At 34.7% G+C, this 12,705-nt stretch overlaps 1 protein-coding gene across 3 annotated transcripts in view; it reads left to right on the top strand.

Annotated features, from left to right (window-relative positions):
* LOC144965764 (acetylcholine receptor subunit alpha-like 1) overlaps nt 1-12,705 on the top strand; it is a 124,652-nt gene that overhangs the window by 28,413 nt on the left and 83,534 nt on the right. Inside the window, exon 1 of one of the 3 annotated variants that reach the window (XM_078901442.1) lies at nt 6,475-6,701. The exons of the other annotated variants lie outside the window; for them this stretch is intronic. The gene's annotated coding sequence lies outside the window, so the exon portion shown is untranslated. Of the gene's footprint in view, nt 1-6,474; nt 6,702-12,705 lie in introns of those variants that run through there. 3 annotated transcript variants of the gene reach the window in all.

Genomic DNA, 12,705 nt, shown 5'->3' with positions numbered 1-12,705 from the left:
AATAATAACAATAACAATTCATAGCCAGATCAAGGATTCATATAGAGTCAAGAAAAACAAATACAGTAAAAATGTGTCTTGAGATTCTTTTTAAAAGTAGGTAAAGACTTGCACTCCCTCAGACCACGTGGTAGTTCATTCCAAATCTTGGGGCCGAAACAAGCAAACGATCTATCACCAAATTTTGTTCTTGATCTTTTTTCCGAAATTTTCGTTTGGTCATTACATGATCTTAAAGTGTAATTTTCAAATTTACACATGACCACGTGATCTGTGAGATATGCCGGTGCTATACCAGCCAAACACTTATAAACAAGACACGCTGCTTTGTAATATGTGCGCTTTTCAATGGGCAACCAGTGGAGAGAGGCCAACAAAGGGGTTGCATGATCAAATTTTTTTTTGCCAAAAACTAATCTTGCTGCACTGTTTTGCAGTAGTTGCAATTGTTTAATAGAAGCCTGAGGCAAGTTGACAAGCAGCGAGTTACAATAGTCTAGTTTCGAAAAAAATGAGGGAAACAACCAATGTTTTACATGTTCCAATTGCAATATACTGACGGATTGAACTGATTTTCTTCAATTGAAAGTATAAAGATTTACAGAGAGCAGAAATGTGAGCTGACATTTTCATTTCTGAATCAAAATAGACACCCAAATTTTTCACAGTCTTTGAAACCTTGATCTTTTCACCCCCAATCAACACCTCAAGACCATCATTCACCTTCAACTGCCCTCTATTTCCCACAATCATCACTTCTGTTTTTGACTCATTCATTTTCAACTTGTTTGCATCCATCCACTCCTTCACATCCGTCACACATTCTTCCACACGTTTCACAATATTTTCGAGATTTTTAGTTTTATCAGTAGCATAAAGTTGCGTATCATCTGCATAGAGATGATAGCGCAGCCCATGACCAGTGATGACATTAGATAATGGAGAAGTATACAAAACAAAAAGAATTGGACCCAAAACAGAGCCTTGAGGAACACCAAAAGACAATGTATGTTGACGAGAAAGTTTATCTAAAATCATAACCTGTTGCTTTCTGCCATCTAAATAAGATTCAAACCACTGCAAGACAGTCCCAGACAAGCCAAAGGTTATATTAAGTCGTTTAATGAGAATACCGTGATCAATAGTATCAAACGCCGCCGAAAGGTCTAACAATGTCAGAAGAGAAACAGAACCTTTATCTAAAACATCAAGCAAATCACTCGCAACACAGCACAGAGCAGTTTCTGTGCTATGGTAAGAACGATAAGCTGACTGAAATTTTTCCCATAGATTGTTTTCATGGAGATGTTGTGAAAGACGTCTGAGTACAACTTTTTCAAGGATTTTAGAAAGAAATGGCAGATTTGAGACGGGACGGTAGTTACTAAGGTCATTTACATTGAGATTTTGCTTTTTTATGAGAGGCTTTACAATTGCATGTTTATAGATATCTGGGACTTGTCCTGAGATAAGTGACTGATTTATAATATAAGTTATGCAAGGTATCAATTCAGGAAGACATAATTTCAAAATATTAGTTGGTAAAGGATCTAAATCACATGACTTCGAGGAAGATGAAAAAATTATTTTAGAAATCTCTTCTTCAGTTGTTTCTTTAAAACAAGAGAATCCCTGTGAACCCGAAAAAGGGTGGAAATTTATATCTTCATTTTGCACGAGGTCCAAATTGTTCCGAATTTTCGATATTTTTCCCGAAAAGAAATCTGAAAATGCATCCGGCTGCTTTTCTACCGGGATATTAGTGGGTAGACACATGCCCTTTTCTTCCCCTAAAAGTTCCTTTGAAACAGAGAAAAATTCCTTAGTGTCCCTCACTGATGACAGTTTTGTGTTATAATAGTTTCTTTTTGCTCTTTTGCAGGTGGTTTTATACTCATGCTTTTTTGCTATATATATCAGCCGGTCAATCTCAAGGCCCGATTTTCTCCACGATGCCTCTGCATTCCTTTTTTCCCTTTTGGCAGTTTTTTCACTCTGGTTAAACCACGGAGACGGTTTCCTGGAATTTATTATTCTAGTTGTCTTTGGCGCATGCCTGTCGATGACGTTGCGCAGTACCTCGTCCGTTTTCTGTGCTGATGGTATATCCATTCTTCCTAGTTCCTCTGACAGATTCTTTTTGAAGGAACTAATGTCTATTTTTTTGGTATCCCTAGACACTATCTTGACTTTCTTTGCTTTCTCTTTGATGCATTTGAGAGTTGCCAGAATCAGATTGTGGTCTGAAATTTCTTTTTTGATATTTTTAATTGATTCAACAAGCGAGGGTGTGTCAATGATGAACCAGTCCAAGATGTGCCCCAATCTTTGAGTTGGAGAGGTCACTAACTGAGTGAGGCCATGTTCATTCAGCATATTTTTTATAATTTTAACGAGACTATTTGATCAACATCAAACTGAATATTAAAATCGCCGATATAAATTTTTCGCTTATTTGATGTGTCTTTTGATACAAAATCTGAAAATTCGTCAGCAAAATCATTCTGTCTCAGTTTGTTCTTTTTGCTTGGGGGTGGTCTGTAAATACAAGTGATTAAAAATGAAATTTGAGGGTAGGTCAATGTGGTTTGGACACACTCGAAACTTTTGAACGAAATTGGCCTGTTTTGTATTTTAGACGAAAGAGCGTGTTTGTATATGATGGCGATCCCCCCTCCTGATCGTCCATTTCTTGGGAACGATTCCATCTTGTAGCCGGGAGGTGTCATTTCTTTCATTATAGGTTCATCACCGAACTGACGCAACCATGATTCAGTTATATATAGAATATCGATATCGTGTTGATCTATGACATCGATTATATCGAATGTCTTGTTTCTCGATGACTGTGCGTTAATATGGCCAATACAAATGTTATGATTTCCATGACTTGGTCTTGTGTCATTTGTCAATATTTTTGTTAACGTCTGTGGTGGTCGAGTTGAACGATGACAGTTCACTGGACGTCGCGGGACTGTTGTTTCAATTACATGTTGTTTACGTCGACCACCACGTTTACAGACAATCTTTTGTTGATTGTAATGGTGTTCACGCTTGAGGTAGGGGTGTGTGTTTTCAATTTGTAAACAATAAAAGCGCAGGGTGAATAAAAGTCCAACGACAGCCGACAGTAAAAATTGGTGGTGAGAACGAGTAAAAATGGCGGGGTCTTGGTGAAACATTGTAAAATAGTCCGAAACAATTTCGATAAAAATGATGTCAAAACCGTATAAAATATAATTAAAGCAATATCACAATGGTATCTTACGTGTTGTACAAAAATCCTTGAATAAAAATTGAATTGAAATAAGACGTGTAAATCCTTGAAATCGGTAAAAATTGAAGAGAAATGTCACAACAACAAAAACACGTCTTGCCTGTTATATATATATAAAGTAAATTGGATATTATTGTTTCACTAAGCAAGACTCCGAAAGCACTGGACCAATCGTCACCAAATTTTGCTTGTATAAAATTGGCATGAAGATGATTTGCGGGAATTATGAGGTTTATTAGACATCGGGATGATATTATCGAAAAATTTATTTCCTCGAAACCCATCAAAAAAGACGTCATCATTTTATCACATGGGTTGTGTTCCATCAGGTTCACGAGTATGACAATTAGGTGGAAGTACTTGCATTGAATCAATACCAGTTACTGGTTCCTCTCATTATTTTGAATACGATCAATTTCTTCATTTTAAGGTCTTAACATTGGGAATTAATTCTACGGTAAGTGAGCGAAATGTAAATAAGATATTATGTGCAGAAAATATCTCTTCATGCCCAATTAAGAAGTCCCGTGGAGTTTACATAAATATATTTTGGCAAATTGGATTTTTTGTAACACTAAGGCTCCGAAATCAATGGACCATTCGTCATCAGATTTTACATAATGTTTACAATTGACATGGAAATGGTTTACGTGTATTATGAGATGGATTAGAGATCATGATTGATAGAACTCTTTTCCGCTCATTATAACGTTGGGAAAGAATTCTACGATAAGTGAGCGAATTATATAAGATACTAAATGCAGAAAAAATCTCGCCGTGTCTAAATAAAAAATTCCGTGGAGTTCTCTTAGGAAGTCGAATAATGTATTGTCTATGAAAATTGTATTCAATGCTCGAATCATAAATTTGAGTTGATCGAATGAGCATCACGTCCATTAAACGGGCACTGGTCATTTAATTGACAGTTATGCTGATATATATATATATATATATATATATATATATATATATATATATATATATATATGTGTGTGTGTGTGTGTGTGTGTGTGTCTTTGTTCAAAAGAAACAAATGAAAGTACCTAAGACTGGGCTGTAGGGGTAGGCGCGAGATGTCCGAGTGGTTAAGGCATTACGGTCCTGGGTTCGAATCCCCTTTCATAAATTTTACATATATGGGGAAAAATCGTATTACATAGGTTCCATATCAAAAAGCATTTCAGGTGTTTGTGTGTGTTTGGGGGGTGGGGTGGGGGGGTGCTTTATCACAATTTAAATAGGATTTTCAAACGGACGATAAACCTGCATTATTTTTTTATTGGAATGGGCGTTTTAGAGAATTCAACAAAAGTTAAAACCATTTTTACAATCAAACGAAGATTTTCATCCTTCCCATTGAAGTTTGATTGGTCGACAGATACAAGTTCTAATGCTTTGTAAACCATTTTTACCATCACACAATAAAATGTCCCTCTGTTTATTCTTTCCTACTTCTTTTCGTTTTTATCAATTGTGTCGTTTCTTTCGGCTTAAAGTTTTGAATAAAACTCGATCTAAATGTCTGAAAGTTTTCACGTATTATGTTATTAGAATTGAAAGTTTGCCAATGAGGCGGGGAACATTCATTGTCTGAATTGTGTCTGGTTTATCTTGTCCGTCCAGTCGTCTCTTTCGGCTCTGTACACTGTTATTTTCTTCATATATTATTTTCGAGGGTGTCTGTTCTGTTTTTCATGTTTTTTGAGGTCTGAAATGTCTCAGCCGTGAGTAATGTTGTCGAGAACTATGTCATTAGAGCCAGGCATACCGTAGGAGACTGATTTGTCTTAAGCCTCCGAGACTGGACCGACCCTTAACATTGAAGTTAGATCGGGGTTTGGTTGGTCGACAGATACAAGTTCTAATGCTCGACAAAATCAATGGCCTTTTGTGGGCGATCGATGACCCTCTCATTTGACGTCAAATGGATAGCCGTGAGAAATGGGGTGATTGGAGGTGGTGGTGGTGGTGGTTCTGGGGTGGGGGCGGGGGTTGGTAGATGGGAATAGTGTTTCGGGGGGGGGGGGGGTTTATGGGAATTTGATAAACACGAATCAAATGACAACGGGCTTGTACTATTAAAAAAAACACCAAATGAGACAGCTGGATATCAACTTTTTAGTAGCGACCAGTGATGGTGATGGGAGGAGAGGGGGAGAGAGAGAGAGAGAGAGAGAGAGAGAGAGAGAGAGAGAGAGAGAAGAGTTAAGTGTGGTGGGAAGACACATTATCATGTATTATGTATTGTATTGGATATTTGATGATGTGATGAGATATCTAGACCATGGCACTTTGAAAAGAATTAACCAGTTAGACTTGAGTTCTTTGGAAAAAGCTCTTTCTTCACAATATCTCACTATACGCAAGTGAATAATGAGTACCTTGAGGAAAAGATCCTAACTATATTGTTACCTTGCAGGCTGAATTGTGAGTAAATTCTCAAAATAAAAGCTCATTTTTTTATGATCGACTTTTAACTTTGTGGTAATGTTATATATTGATGGCGGCATGAATTGTAGACTTTGATACCAACATTTATCCATTGGATAAAACACATACTTTAGACCCATTACCTAATTTGACTCAGGTAATTGTCTGTGAATAGGCACATAACTATAATGCCGTAAGTTTTGTATTGTTATAATTGACCAGAAAACACGTCCTTTAAATATCAATCGATTAAAATAATAATAATAATATAATAATAATAATAATAATAATAATAATAATAATAATAATAATAATAATAATAATAATAATAATAATAATAATAATAATAATAATAACAATAACAATAATAATAATAATAATAATAATAATAATAATAATAATAATAATAATAATAATAATAATAATAATAATAATAATAATAACCATAATGATAATAACAATAATAATAATAATAATAATAATAATAATAATGATGATAATAATAATAATAATAATAACCATAATGATAATAATAACAATAATAATAATAATAATAATAATAATAATAATAATAATAATAATAATAATAATAATAATAATAATAATAATAATAATAATAATAATAATAATAATAATAATAATAATAATAATAATAATGCGTAACTTCTATTATAGCGCCCCTTTTCACCAGAAGTGCTCAGAAGCACTTATACATATATGCACATGCGATCGTATATTAATATATCATTCAATAAAATCACTCACAGAAAACTGAAAGGAAGCCTACTTTATCTTCAAAGAGGCTTTAAAGGAGGACAGAGAATCACGGTGTCTGGTGTCTGCTGAAAGAGCGTTCCACATTGAGGGAGCAGAAAGTGCGAAAATGACCTTCATCTTATCAGAACTGGGACGTCAATGAATTCCTCCTAGATTTGAGCGTGTAACGAGTCCTTCGGAGGAATAACAAAGAATGGCTTACACATTGAATCATAAGGTAGAATAAATATTTTAGTAGAAGGATGTATAGGCAGATTATTTTATGGTTACGGGGCGTAAAAGAGCGATGATGGCTGGTCTTCATTGTTGACGACTAGCCTTTTGGTTATAAAAGAAGATGCCACCCCTCTGAAACCAGAAGATATCGGTTTGCACAAGATTTAATTCAGTCTGGAGGACTGGCATTATACTTCCAAGGAAGTTAGAAACAGTATTTTGACATGGTACAATTGTACCCAATTGGGTATGGTTATATCTTGGGGTTACGTTATATATATATATATATATATATATATATATATATATATATATATATATACATATATATTTATTTATATATATATATATATATATATATATATATATATATATATATATATATGTATGTATGTATCTATGTATGTATGTATGTATATATAAATGATATTTGTTTTTTTGGCTGTCTGAGAAAACACAACGATCCTATCCTTCCCCGGATTTAAACAAAATAAGATGATCATCAATTCGTAAAGTTATTTGATCTTGGGGATATCAGCCGCTAATATTATTTGCATCTAGAAAAGGCCAAGGGATTGTCTACAACGATGTCCAAATTATGTCAACGAAATGCCAAGGACACGATAAGCTTGTTGGATGAAATATGAATTTTCCCCTCCACTTCGTTTGTTTCTTCAATATATTTATTGATTCGTTTTGTTGGTTTACATTTCTTTTTTTTATTTTTTGTTTTGTTTTTTTTTATTTTGCTTGTTTGCTGTATTTTGTATTGTTTTGTTTTGTTAAACATTTTCTTTTGTTTCTTGAGGGGGGGGGGGGGGGGGGGGGGGGGGGGGAAGGGAGTTACGGCCTGGCTGAGAACATTGTTTTATCTTTTCTTTTTTTTTTTTTTGTTTATGTGTTTTTTGTTTGTTTTTGTTGGGTTTTTTGTTTGTTTTGTTTCTAGATATATTGTTGGATTTCCATTTTATATCATTAATTATTTTTATTTTTTGTGTTTAACGATTGCGTCTTTTTATATGGAAATGGACGTTTAGTATATATATATATATATATATATATATATATATATATATATATATATATATACAAGTATATATATAGTGCCCCCCCCCCCCCCATCTTTCCCCCTTCCTCTGATAACAAGTATTGGATTAGATTGACCTTTTTTTTAATTTGATAATAGACCACTAGTCTAAAATCTAAAATTGTTCTTATTTTCAAGCTTGATTATTTCGGATTTCCGGGGTTGATCTTATGTCAAGCACTACTACTACTGCATGTACATTGTGAAGCTATGTTGTCTAGTGGTATGACACTCGCTTTCGGTCCTAGGTTCGAGCCTCGCGCTCGGCGCATAGTTGAGTCCTTGGAAAAGGCTCTTTACTCACATTCTCTCACCGTACTCAGGTGTAAAATGAGCGTTGTATTTGTCCGAAAAAATGTAATATCGCCTAACAGACGTCATGTCCCGTCCTACATGCTAAACGTTGCTGTTGACCAGGGACCCCTTGTAAAGCGCTTTGAGCACATTTAGTGGACATTGCGCTATTTAACGCTCAATTTTTAAATATTTTTTGTAACTCTGAGAAAACCCTAATTCAAAATTTTCGGCTACAAAACTCGTCCTTCAAATAACGATAAATTAAATTGACTTCCATCTTTTCAAAAAGTATCAAGCCTGGGACTTCATTCCTTGAAGTCTCAAGTTTGAGATTTTATGATAAGCGTTATTTGAAGGACGAGTTTTCTAGCCAAAATTTTTGAAATGGGTTGATTCAGATTACTGCAGAATAGAGACGCGAGACATTTTTGTTGAGGTTTCACGTGCATTACTTATAACGTTTAATTCACTCGAGGTCCTATAAATGAATATTCAAGCAAATTCGTACGATTTTCAAAGATTGTTTACCCGAGATCGGTCAATATAGTTCAACTTTTTGCTTTTGAAATTCCGCTAGCAACTGAATTGGAGAACTTAATTCAAACATTATTTAATCGACTTTGAAATATTATAATGATTCATAGAACAGAGGATCTATAGTGTTCATTGTGTTGGTGCAATGCTTTTAGGTAAAATGCTCACAACACCCGCCAGCTGAGTATAACGCACTAACACACAAAACTATGTGCAACCTTGAACGTTTATAGTCTGATTGATACAATTTATTGAGATTTATCACCGTCTAAAAAGAAAAAAAATCTGATTGACGTCAATTTCCTTTCATCTGTTTGGCACAAATAAGATAAATAATGGTTGTCTATCGCATTCAACTTATACTTAATTGTTTATATATATATATATATATATATATATATATATATATATATATATATATATATATATCATGCAAAATTTATATAAGGTTGCCTCTGATCTTTCAGACATATCTAATAACTGTTGCAATGGTTTATGTTTTGTACACATTTCCTCACACGCCAATATTGATATATAAACTCTTCTTGGGTAATCTCGTGTACTCGGATTCATCAACAGATTTAGTGTGATAATTTGTGAAAGTAGATGGAATCATGGAAACGTGGCTCGGCGGTACGGTCTTTGCTTCGTTCCTAAAAGGGACCGAGTTCAATCATCTGCCGTAGCACTGTGTGGCCTTGAGCAAGTGGCCTCGCTTGGGCGCTCAATTTGCTGTGCTGCACTGCGGTTGACGCCTGGGTTATTCCAGTCCTCCCTTAAAAAAAACCCTAGAGACAAATTTCCCCTATGAGATGAATAAAGGGAATTTTAGAGCATCAAGGAATTAAAAATAATACTCATTTACATAAGATATAAAAGGTTTATGTGAGTAAACTTGAGAACCCGTTTGTGTGTGTGTGTTTGTGTGTGTGTGTGTGTGTTTGTGTGTACGTGTGTGTTTGCTAATGAACACAACCTTTGTATATATAAACTATTACTGGTGGATAAATAACAAACACAAAATGATTATCGCAATCTCAAAGCAGTCGAGAATAAATGTCATGTGATCTTTTATATTGCAAAAGACAAGATCTGTTCGTAAACAGTGTTTACCAGTTAACTGCCGTATTCCGGAAAAACAACCTATTTGTGCGGCTATGTAGCCTAGTGGTATGACACTCGCTTTCGGATCGGAAGGTCCTGGGTTCGAGCCTCGCTTGGCGCATAGATGAGTCCTTGAAGAAGGCTCTTTACTCAAATTCTCTCACCGTACTCATGTGTAAAATGAGTACCTGGCCGTTAACAGCGTTGTCTCTGTCCGATAAAAAAATTGTAATATCGCCTAAAAGTCGTCATGTCCCGTTCTACATGTTAAATGTTGCTGTTGGCCAGGGAGCTCTTATAAAGCGCTTTAGCACATTTGGTGGATATTGCGCTATATAAAAGCTGGAAAAAAAGTGTTTACCAGTTAATTGCCGTACTCTGGAAAGACGACCTATTTAAAATTTCGGTCAGAAAACTCATCCTTCAAATATCAATGATTTCGATTAACCTCATATTACCAAAACTCTCAAACCTGGGACTTTCCTACGATGATCAGGAGATCTGAGATTTGATTCCCTGTTGATGTAGGCAAATTTGGGATGGGGGAGGGGGGGGATTGAATTTTTTTTCTCCTACATTTCTTTTTGCTTTGTCTAGCAATGTATCATATGCACTTTTCCACATTATTAAATCTTTTTTTTTTTTCGAATCAAAAGGAGGAATGCCTTTTCTCAATAAATGTAGCAATATTGTAGAAGCCTTTTAAGTTTGCCATCGTTTTTCAAGCACTGCCGGATAGGGGAATCCCCCTTACCGTAGGTTTCCTTGAGTACTTTATCATGTCTTTCATGCTTGCAAGGAGCCCATCGAGAGAAGCCATCAATATAATCAGTTACAAAGAACGTGGTGGACATCGTGTCTACACTAGACACGTTATCAAGGGCATAATTTTTGAAGAGATTAATATATAGAAGGGACGAAAATGACGCCACTCAGCTCTTTGATATTGTTTTTAGACTGCCATTTTGTTGAGTACTTCTCACTAAATTTTATATATATATATGTGTGTGTGTGTGTGTTTGTGCGTGTGATTTTGCGTGTATCTCAGTGTGTGCTTGTGCGTGTGCATGATTGAGTACATTGTGCATGTTTTACTTCGTTGATTATGTACAGAAAAAATCATTTCAGAGTAACCAGTCACTCAATTACTTAATTCCAGAATCGATAAGATATCAAGTTTCGTCACGTTTTTATTTTTTTGATTTTAAAAATCTCAAAATAATGGGTTAAAATGTGAGGCATCGCCTCAAAACAGTTTTATATTATATAGTGTGCGCCAGATTCCCAAAAATGTATTTAAAGTGAAATCTGAAAATTTGAGACTTAAGTATTTTGAGAAGCAGCTAACTAACATCCCTATCTCCGTTTGTTTTCTAAACCAACAAATAGACAGCGCTACCTTGACTGTCATACCAATGATTTAAATTTGAGCTATTTTATGTGGCGCAATATCCACTAAACGTGCTAAAAGACTTATAATTTTTTCTTCTTCTTCATCGTCATCATCATCATCATCATCATCATCATCATCATCATCACCATCATCATCATCATCATCATCATCATCATCATCATAACATCATCATCATCATCATCATCATCATCATCATCACGATCATCATCATCATCATCATCATCATCATCATCATCATCATTCATTCATTCATTCATTCATTCTTCTCGATGGAGCAAATTGATTCAAATGATATGAAACGTTTTAAAAATCGGCGTCTGGATTGCAATTAAACTAATCCTTCAATCTTCATAAAATGTATTCTACTCAATGTAGCGGATTAATCCCATGATATGCAATATTTTGAACATCGGGGTCTGGATATCAATTTATTCTACTCCATAGAGCGGATTAATTCAATCCTACATGGAAGAGTTTGAACATTGGCGTCTGTATTCTGATTGAACAGGTTCTCCACTCTAGTGTGATTATCAACAAATACAATTTAACCCTCTCCTTACCACCTTCAGCAAAATCGTCATACTTTTTACAACACAATATATATTCTTCTGATTCAGATTTATTTTCTACATCACAAACTTTGAAGAATGATATTTGTTTAATTAATAAGAACATAAAGTTCTTTTGTAGAAAGCTTGTTTGAGTTTTAAAAAATCAATTTTTCTGCTGGGTAAGAATACCATTTTGGAAAAATACTGAAAATGATCGGAAAGGAGACGATTAAAATGTCATTTTTTTTTCAGAAAGTAACAATTTTATGTTTACATATCTTTGCTTCATTTGGGTTTTAACCTGTCACTCCTTTACAACGTTTCAAATTCACTCTCTCCATTTTACGTTTTCTAATTTTCAATCATTTCTGGCATTTAAAAAAAATATTTTGGTAGCAATCGTCTTTCGACTAGCATTTCTTTACTGTTTGAGTCTTGTAGATTAGAAATTGACATTTTCAGTTGTGTTAAATTGCACTTTACATTGTGCAAAAAACTTTGGTTTTCTGCCATATCTCTCTTTTGAGTTATAACTCTTTTTCTGGGTTCGATTTTTAAAACATTTACACGGCAATTTAGACTCCGAAGTCAACCTGGTCAACCCCCTCCCCCCCCCCCCCGACATAATACTGTTTATAAACGATTGGTTACATATTTTCTGTCACATCACTAATGCATGACAGCGATAAAAATGACTTTACAATCAAATCTCTACCCCATTTTGTGCATGGCTGCAGAATAATTCTGTTTGATCAGGGGCAATGAAGGACAACCATCAATTCATGGGAGGCAACAATCGAATATGGAACAAGGACAAACTCCTGTCGGCAAACAAAACTCAATAATTGATTTATGATTTTATCTTTTTGTCGGTGATAAAATAATGCTATCAAGATTAAAAATTAACTCTGAATAAACATGTATTTCAAATTTTGCCAGAATAGGCGTCCTTCAAATGATATAGATCGATTAAAACGACCCTCATTTTGGCAAAAACTATCAAACCTGGGACTACGCG

This window comes from Berghia stephanieae, chromosome 2 (assembly GCF_034508935.2).
Source record: "Berghia stephanieae isolate SIO BIC M18660-M18661 chromosome 2, UCSD_Bste_1.3, whole genome shotgun sequence".
NCBI classification, from domain to species: Eukaryota; Metazoa; Mollusca; class Gastropoda; order Nudibranchia; family Aeolidiidae; genus Berghia; species Berghia stephanieae.
Note: the sequence above shows the minus strand (reverse complement) of the source record. Positions and strands in the feature narration are given on the sequence as shown.